The sequence below is a fragment of the Pelobates fuscus genome, chromosome 13 (genome assembly GCF_036172605.1).
Source record: "Pelobates fuscus isolate aPelFus1 chromosome 13, aPelFus1.pri, whole genome shotgun sequence".
In the NCBI taxonomy this organism is placed as follows: Eukaryota; Metazoa; Chordata; class Amphibia; order Anura; family Pelobatidae; genus Pelobates; species Pelobates fuscus.
Genome location: NC_086329.1, coordinates 85,920,406 through 85,929,232, shown reverse-complemented (window position 1 = coordinate 85,929,232; position 8,827 = coordinate 85,920,406).

Genomic DNA, 8,827 nt, shown 5'->3' with positions numbered 1-8,827 from the left:
TTGTCACGGATTAAAGTGACTAGACTGCTTGGGATGAATAAGTCTTATTAGTATCTGTCTGGTCTTGGGGTATTAATTATTAGATGGTTAATTAACAGATACACATTCTTGTTCTCAGACTTTTGTCCTGCTATAAGCCAGTACACGTTGATCAAAATAACATTTCCTGTTCGATAAAAATCTTATTTCTATAGAACATACCCCTTTAAAAATGTTTTAAAAAAATCCAAAACATGTACGAATAAACTATTCCAGATGGCGTTCTCTGCCCTACTCTGCAAGTTCTGGCAATTACTACTGAACGATGTGAATGAGACTCGCTACGCATGCAAGGAATAGCATTGCAAAGCACATTTACCAAGGTGTGACTGAGATCACTCTACACAGGGCCCGCGCGCTCCACCGTAGGGGAATAAACTCCTCAAGCTGGCCTTGTTGTGGCTGGAGATGGGATTAGATTTACCGTGTTGAACTCCTGTAGTCAGATTTAAGAACTACCGAATGCTGCCAATAAACAGGGTTATTCACCAAAATGTAAACTATTGGGAAATGTAGGCCATAATAAAAGTGGAAAACATTATGCCAAGTTTCTAGTTTGCCAGTATTGTACTGTTATTTGAAATTTAATTTGATTTCCCAGCGGTTCACACTTTAGTGAATAACTCTCTAATGCAATGCTTTTTCAACATAAGCTGCCCTATTTCCCCCTCCTCCCCCTCCCCTTATTTGGGGGATATTTTAGAACACTGAATATAAAGTGTATGAGTGATACTGATCTTCAGTACAAATCTGTAACTTATTACTACCTCCTGTTTAAGATGCAATCTAAGACCATTATGTTGAGTTCCTGCTCACTTGCATTACGTTTTTTCACATATACTCTGATGACATTATACCTGAGGTCAACTGCATATTTGTGTTCCTCTTACAGACTGTAGGCAGGGCTAAGAAAACACTCTCCATTATTAATATTAATTTTTATTTATATAGCGCCATCAGGTTCTGTAGCGCTGTACAATGGGTGGACTTACAGACATGTAATCGTAACCAGACAACTAGACGCACAGGAACAGAAGGGGTGGAGGGCCCTGCTCAATGAGCTTACATTCTAGAGGATAATGGTCAGGCTCTTATACGCCGACATTTTGATTGCAAGCCTTTTAGGCAAGACAACACGTGAGACAGATCTTGCAGATGTAATTTCACAGACGGTTGGTGTTACAAATGAATAGAATGACTATATATGAGATACTGTACTTGTTTTCTGTCTTTTTTGTTTTAATATGAACGTGTTAAAAGTTCAACTATTTGAATTATCTTTCCAGTGTTACTAAAATATATCAGTTTGCTGCCACTGTTACTGAGAGAAATTAGATTTTACATTTCTTGTACTCAATAGGTTAAAGAACACAACAACAACATAAAACAGCAGACACGTTAACTCGATTCCTGTATTCACTTTTCTATAACCACTTTTCCGCGAGAGAATATTCCATCTTGAAAATTAAGGCTCCCTTTTTAAATAAATTGGTAAACTACAGCGAAATGCTGAATGCTACTTACAAGTAGGAAATCTAATGGTTTCTGTAACATTCGTTGACACTAAAACATGCAAATAGCTTCAGTGCTCTCGTAAGATATCAGCAATACACAAGGAAAAGGTAAAAATTACAGCTTCGGCAGAGAGTGATTATTCCTCGGGGGGCGCTTGGTAAAAATACCTTCCCATATAATAAACATGACACTGGCTGCAGATCTGAAACTAAACTGTCCCATCTGGTCGAGCTTCGAGCGTGCCTTTGCTGAGGCCTCCGTCTCTGCTAGTGAGCCTTATTGTGTTTGATGAAATCTGTCACTGAATTGGGACGCGTCGAGGAAAATCACACCAGCCATCAGGAGCCTGTAATCCCAGCGTTTGCTCTCTGGGAAACAGATATCAGGCTTGGGAGGGCGACATGTTTATTTATACTGGATAAAAGATCATTATCCTGCCTTGACTTTTACGCGCTAGCCGCACTGTGTAATTAGGCCCAACCAAACCAAACGAAAATAAATATTACGGGGGACTGACGCGTCTGCCCATCCAGAAAAAGAAGCTTATGTGTCCAGGTGCACTCATGTGGAATGGGATGTTAAGAGTTAATTTGAGAATTCCCCCCACACACTCATAGTCCTAAAAATATTTCTCTAATGTGGATGAATTGGAGCCAACGAGACGTCCAGTAAAACATATTTTCACACAGGTTTACCCTAAAGAAAGACAGAAAGGTGCCATAGATCATTGCTTGAGACATGAAAAAAATGGCCATTTAATAAACAAAATGTGAATTCATAGAATAAATAGAGATAGAAGAAGCCAGCTCTATAATGTGACTCGAAAAAGTGCTACCTTCACCAAGTGACTTTATTGTATCTGTATTTAAAATGGAAGTTTTAGAACTATTCTAATATTCCTAGAATATTCTAATAACAGAATTTACATGCTACAATCTAGCAATAGTACTTTTACCCACTGTAGCTTCCGCCTCTTTACGACATGCTTTACCCACTAATGATGGGACGTCCTTCTTTTTACCTGCTGTCAATGGAGCATCTATGGTTTTTAATGAACAGTCTTTGCTCTTATCCATTGCCGTTGGATTGTCAGTACTGTAACCCACTGTTGATGCAGAGTCCATGTTTTTACCCATTACCTATGGATTGTCAGTACTGTAACCCACTGTCGATGCAGAGTCCATGTTTTTACCCATTACCTATGGATTGTTAGTACTGTAACCCACTGTTGATGCAGAGTCCATGTTTTTACCCATTACCTATGGATTGTCAGTACTGTAACCCACTGTTGATGCAGAGTCCATGTTTTTACCTATTACCATTGGATTGTCAGTACTGTAACCCACTGTCGATGCAGAGTCCACGTTTTTACCCATTACCTTTGGATTGTCGATGCAGAGTCCATGTTTTTACCCATTACCTTTGGATTGTCAGTACTGTAACCCACTGTCGATGCATAGTCCATGTTTTTACCCAGTACCTATAGATTGTCAGTACTGTAACCCACTGTCAATGCAGAGTCCATGCTATTACCCATTACCTATGGATTGTAACTACTGTAACCCACTGTTGATGCAGAGTCCATGTTTTTACCCATTACCTTTGGATTGTCAGTACTGTAACCCACTGTCGATGCATAGTCCATGTTTTTACCCAGTACCTATAGATTGTCAGTACTGTAACCCACTGTCAATGCAGAGTCCATGCTATTACCCATTACCTATGGATTGTAACTACTGTAACCCACTGTCGATGCAGAGTCCATGTTTTTACCTATTACCTTTGGATTGTCAGTACTGTTACCCACTGTCAATGCAGAGTTCATGTTTTTACCCATTACCTATAGATTGTAACTACTGAAACCCACTATCGATGCAGAGTCCATGTTTTTACCCATTACCTTTGGATTGTCAGTACTGTAAACCACTATCGATGCAGAGTCCATGTTTTTACCCATCACCTATGGATTGTCAGTACTGTTACCCACTGTCAATGCAGAGTCCATGTTTTTACCCATTACCTTTGGATTGTCAATACTGTTACCCACTGTCAATGCAGAGTCCATGCTTTTACCCATGACCGAATGAGTGTACTTGCCTATACCTAATATCACTTTTGATTGTATCTGTACTTTTACTTCCTATATACAGAGCGTCCACTTTTACGTCAATATTTACACACCTAAGATTGAAGGTCTGTGCTGAATATCTGAAACACACATGTTAAAGGGATCCATGTCAATCCTGAATTTCTGGAACGTGCATGCTAGCGGGACTTAATCGCTAACGATACGGCGTCATGCTGACTGGCGCTTTGTATTTCTTTTAGATACTATGGACACTCTGGGACTTCACAGTCAGAAGGGGTGAGCAGCCTGTGCAACAGGACGCTTGTTAGTAATTTCACAAGCAAGATGTGAACCAAATGAAAAGAAAACTGACTGCGGGAGAATCTGACACAAAGGAGCCTCTGTTCAATAATCCTGAATTTATTTAAAGCGTGGTGACCTTCGGAGCCTGGACAAGCTTCATTAGGGATCTCATCAAACATATCCCTGCCAGAATCCTGCTCCCTGCCTGGCTTGTTATCCACTTTAGGCTGCCCTACTCTGTATCTGTAATTAGTTGAATCCAGCAGCACTGTCCTGTCTGTACAAACTTCACTGCTGGGATAGGGCAGAAATATCCCCAAAGACATTACGTTTATACCGCAGTCCATAAGTATTTGGACAGACAGAACATTTGTATTTTTGGCTCGGTAGTCCACCAGATGGACTTGAAGTGAAGCAATGACAATAAATGGAGACGGGCAGCTTTAATTTAAAGGGGGTATTTATGGCCACGACGCGTGAACCTTGAAGGACTTACAACCTATTGTACGCATAATACCTTAATTATAGTGGACTAAAAGTAAAAAAATTTACATATCATATTTGTAATACTTAGCTGCAATGCCTTTTGCATTCAATGACAGCCTCAAGCTTGCAACACATAGACATTGCGAGGAGCTAGAGATCTTCCAAGTCTATATTGCATATACATATATATATTTATATTTCAAGGCATTTTCCACTTTATTTCTGTCTTCACCATGCGAAACACAAGCTCAGTTTATTCAGGTCAGGTTAGTGACCTTCAAAAGCTCCTTGAAGTTGAGAAAGGTGTTTTACTCAGATTTGTTAACATTCTTCTATCATCCACTTGAGTGGCCTCCTGTGGCCAGGTTTTTGGCCATAGCCTGAGCAGTCTGTTCTCGCTGTTTAAGAATATTCAACGCGGTTTTAGACACTCCTAATATTTTGGCTATTTCTGTGATTAATTTTATCTCTGCTTCATGAGCTTTTTTGGCATTAACACACACACAGGCGACGTTAACAAACTCCAAATGACACACACAGAAATGCCCCTTGATCTTTTATCTCCCTTGTGCATAAGGCAACATTGTAGCAACTCACATGGCTAACATACAGTTGTGCAGAAAATTGTCCAATTAATTTTGGTCTCCTAAAATGGATGGACTATATATAAAAAGGGCTGCGTGTTTCATGGTTTTTGGGTGTTAACTTCCTCTAATAGAAGTTAACAGTCTGTACCTCATCTTTTTAGTCATTATTTGATTTCAAATTTGCTGTGCTTGAGCACGTAGCCAAATCAACAGAACTTGCATTGCTGCCCAAAATTGTATTATATGACTCGTTGTAGTGCGTTGAGTCTCTTCATATGCCCCCCCCACCCTCCCCCCCAGTTTTCTCTCAAATCTATACATCATCAGAGCAGCTACAGAGGGGAATGGCCGCAGAAGTCTTGGGAGATCGCCATTTTTCGTCACATTGCTCCAAAACAGTGTGACAGAAAACCAGGAGACCCCACCTCCCCATATACTCAAATCACCTTAACCATAACAGTAAGCTACAGTGTTTATGGTACTTACAGAGCCACTTTTAAAAAGCAGGGAAACAAAGTACAAACCATCAACCCTCCACTGTCATGTGTCTAAGTTTAGCTTCACATCTGGCCACATTTCTCCCCCCCCCCCCCCAACCTTATGGATATTCACTAGAGTGTGATTTGTAGGGAATTCAATGTAAATTTCAACCATAGCTGAATTGTCTTTGGAAGCTGACAATTACCTGACAATTCACACTATAGTGAATAAACCTGCCCATATCCTAAATGGATGATGCTTCTAGATTCAATCTAGTCTCGTCTCAAGCTCATCAGCCAAATCAGCTCTATTAAATTCTTCACAATATTTCTTACAACTTGTTAGTAAAAATGTCAGTTCTCTGTCAACCCTATAAAGACCTATGCTATCAATTGCTCGTCCCAAAAGCTCAAAGGATAGCAGATATTTGCAGAACTGCATATTTTTTTAATTTACATTTACAAAAATTAATAATATAGAGCAAATATAAAAATCAGTGCAGAACCTGCTGTTAAGTTAGAGAATCTTTTTTTTTTTTAAAAAAAGACTTGATCGGCTGACCCTTTCTGCTTGTGTCCTCAGGGCGTATGGTCACTTAATGGGGCCTGCTTGACCCCTGACCTTTAGACACTTTACATTCTTCCATTCAAAGGTCCCTTGTCGCTCACTTGAAACTCCATTCCCACCTAAAATAAAACATGACAAGGACTCTGGTTCCGGGTCGTGAATCACTGGCATTTTTTACATTTTTTTCATAAATTAAATATACAGGTGCTTTCACACACATGATTTTCATGTAAAGCATCGTTCTCTCAATACTCAAATTAACCCCAGATTGCAGTTAGCACAGGAGAAGCTGAATATCCATTAGGCTTAGGAATTTATAATGTCTGCTGTTTTAGCAGATGTTTGGAATACAAATAACATCCTTGCCATTTCTTGAATTTGATTAACTTTGACTAGGTACGTTTTTCACCTGTTAGGTGAGAGCCTGAATAACATGGAATAATTAATATGTATCATTTATTGTATTAATTTGCATTTTTAAAGGAGTCTTGCTCCCCCATGTATCCTAATTATTTATATCACTTCTTGCATAAAGATTGCCACGTTTTTCCCTTTGTTTTCATTTCTGTAAGATTTATTTTTTTTAATATGTTGCATTTTTAAAACTTTCATTTATTTATTTATTTTGCTGCTAATCCCCCCCCCCCCCCCCCCCCCCCCCCCCCCCCCCCCCCATTAGCTGGCGTGACAGTTTTCGGTTAATGACAGTTTGGAGCCGAGTTTGTACCAGTCGCTTAGTGACATTAGTGATTCATTAGTGGATTTCAAAGAACATTATCTAAGATTAAGAACAAGACATTTTCCTGATGATATTCTGTGTGTGTTTACTGTTGCGTTGGAAATAAATGTGAATGTTCTGCACTCGATACTCTACGGCAGGCTTCTGGCCTAGTTAGTGAAATAAAAAAATAAAAACAACACAGCAGCTAATAAAAAGAATGAGACTATTGATCTAATTATGCCGTGCATGGCACTTTAAATAAGAAAGAATGGAAGGTGTGGGTGTGAAGAACAATGTTATGGGAATTCACCCTAATTGAGGGCAAAGTGTTGTCTTTATTTCAACACAAACAGAGGTTGTAATGAATGGGTTTTACACACTGCTGTAAAATAAAGGGTTTATTTCCTTCTATTTGTCTTGTCCAGCCATTCACAGAACTTAACAAACAACTGTTAGTGTCAGTCACCCAGTAAGTGACATTAGCGTTTATCTGATGAATGAGCCCTGGAGAGCAGATAATACACTTAGACATGGAAGGGGGGTCTAAGTAGGATAGGATATGTTCTGGCCTGTTGGTTATTACTTAAACAAATCGGGGATTTGAAGTGGACATGGTTTTTCAGCGTTTCGCTAGGAATCATTACACTTACAGAGTTTAACCCTCTGCTGTTGGAAGTGTAACTCCACCTCCAGCAAAATTAGAACATGAGTTTCTGGCCGGGTAATGTCAATTCTGTGCAACTTTAATTACACAGAATAGTCAGCCATTGGCTAAAAGAGTCAACTGATGCTCTAATCCAATGAATGGCGACAGCCGCGAAGCTGGAAGTGCGTCACCAGATCACAAGAGAACATCGGAGCTCAGCAACGACTCGGGAGCAAGCTGTTTAGCAACGGTTTGCTTCATTACCATGGGACCGGGCCAGAGTACACCTGACATCATTACCCCTACAGTGGGCTGCAGTTGCTATGATGATTGGAGCACCCCTTTAAAGGGATGCACTTAGAACTATATTTCTGTATTTTGTAGTGGTGATGGTGTAAGAAGTTGTTGAGTGCCGTCACTTTGTTTATTTTTGTCAAAACCTTTTGTCGAGTGGTTTGACGAAAACCACGGGTCTCCCAACAAATTCTGATGCAGTTAAAATGATGTTAAGGTTTAGTTCATAGTGATTTATGGGGTCATTTAGTTAGAGGGATTTAGGTTTAGGTGAGTTTACCTTCAAGTTGTTGTGGTCTGTAACTTAACTCTCAGCATTAGGGCTACCTATACTGCACGGCTCAGACACCGATACCTACTTCATAGCTTTTGTTCTCTGCGTCATTACTCAAATAGAGTAATGTATGAGTTGTACAGACACCCTGTTATTAAAATGTTTGGAATTTTGAAAATGTTAATCCTTTTACCACTCCTGTTGGGAAGCAGTGCCCTGCAAAAACAACACTTAACTCCACTGAAAAGTATGGAATAAAATGGCAATGTGATCGGTGTAATGTTGCAATTGGAAATGTGATACGAACATATTATTTTGACTTATTATATCTAAGTATAGGAGCCATAGTAGTGTATTGTCATATTTGATAACTTTGTCCATGTAATAAATGCCCTCTCTTCTCTTCTAATTGGAAAATGAACCAAGATATAAGAGAATTGAAATGAACCGCATTATCATTTAATCTAGAAATTAAACTTGAAAACGCAAGTACTTTGGGCCATCGATCTCTGATATGTTTAGGCGCAAGCACAGCGAAGATCCCACTACTTCCCAACACCCTCCTTATTTCAGACCATTAGGAAACCATTAGGAGCTAGCAGACTGGAGTCTTATTGTGTTACGACTTGAAAGCCATAAATCTGGGATATGCATCCTGAGTCCCTCAATGTTCCCACTCAGGGTGCATTTTACTCCGCTCTGCGGACAGCGCACACACAACATCCTCTCTTACAATCCCACAGAAACCATCCATGTGTAGAGGAAATATTAAAATGTCTGCCATTGCTACCGTAGGCGAAGGCAAGATTCCTGCATAATTTCCTGAAAAACGAAGAAAACAGCACAT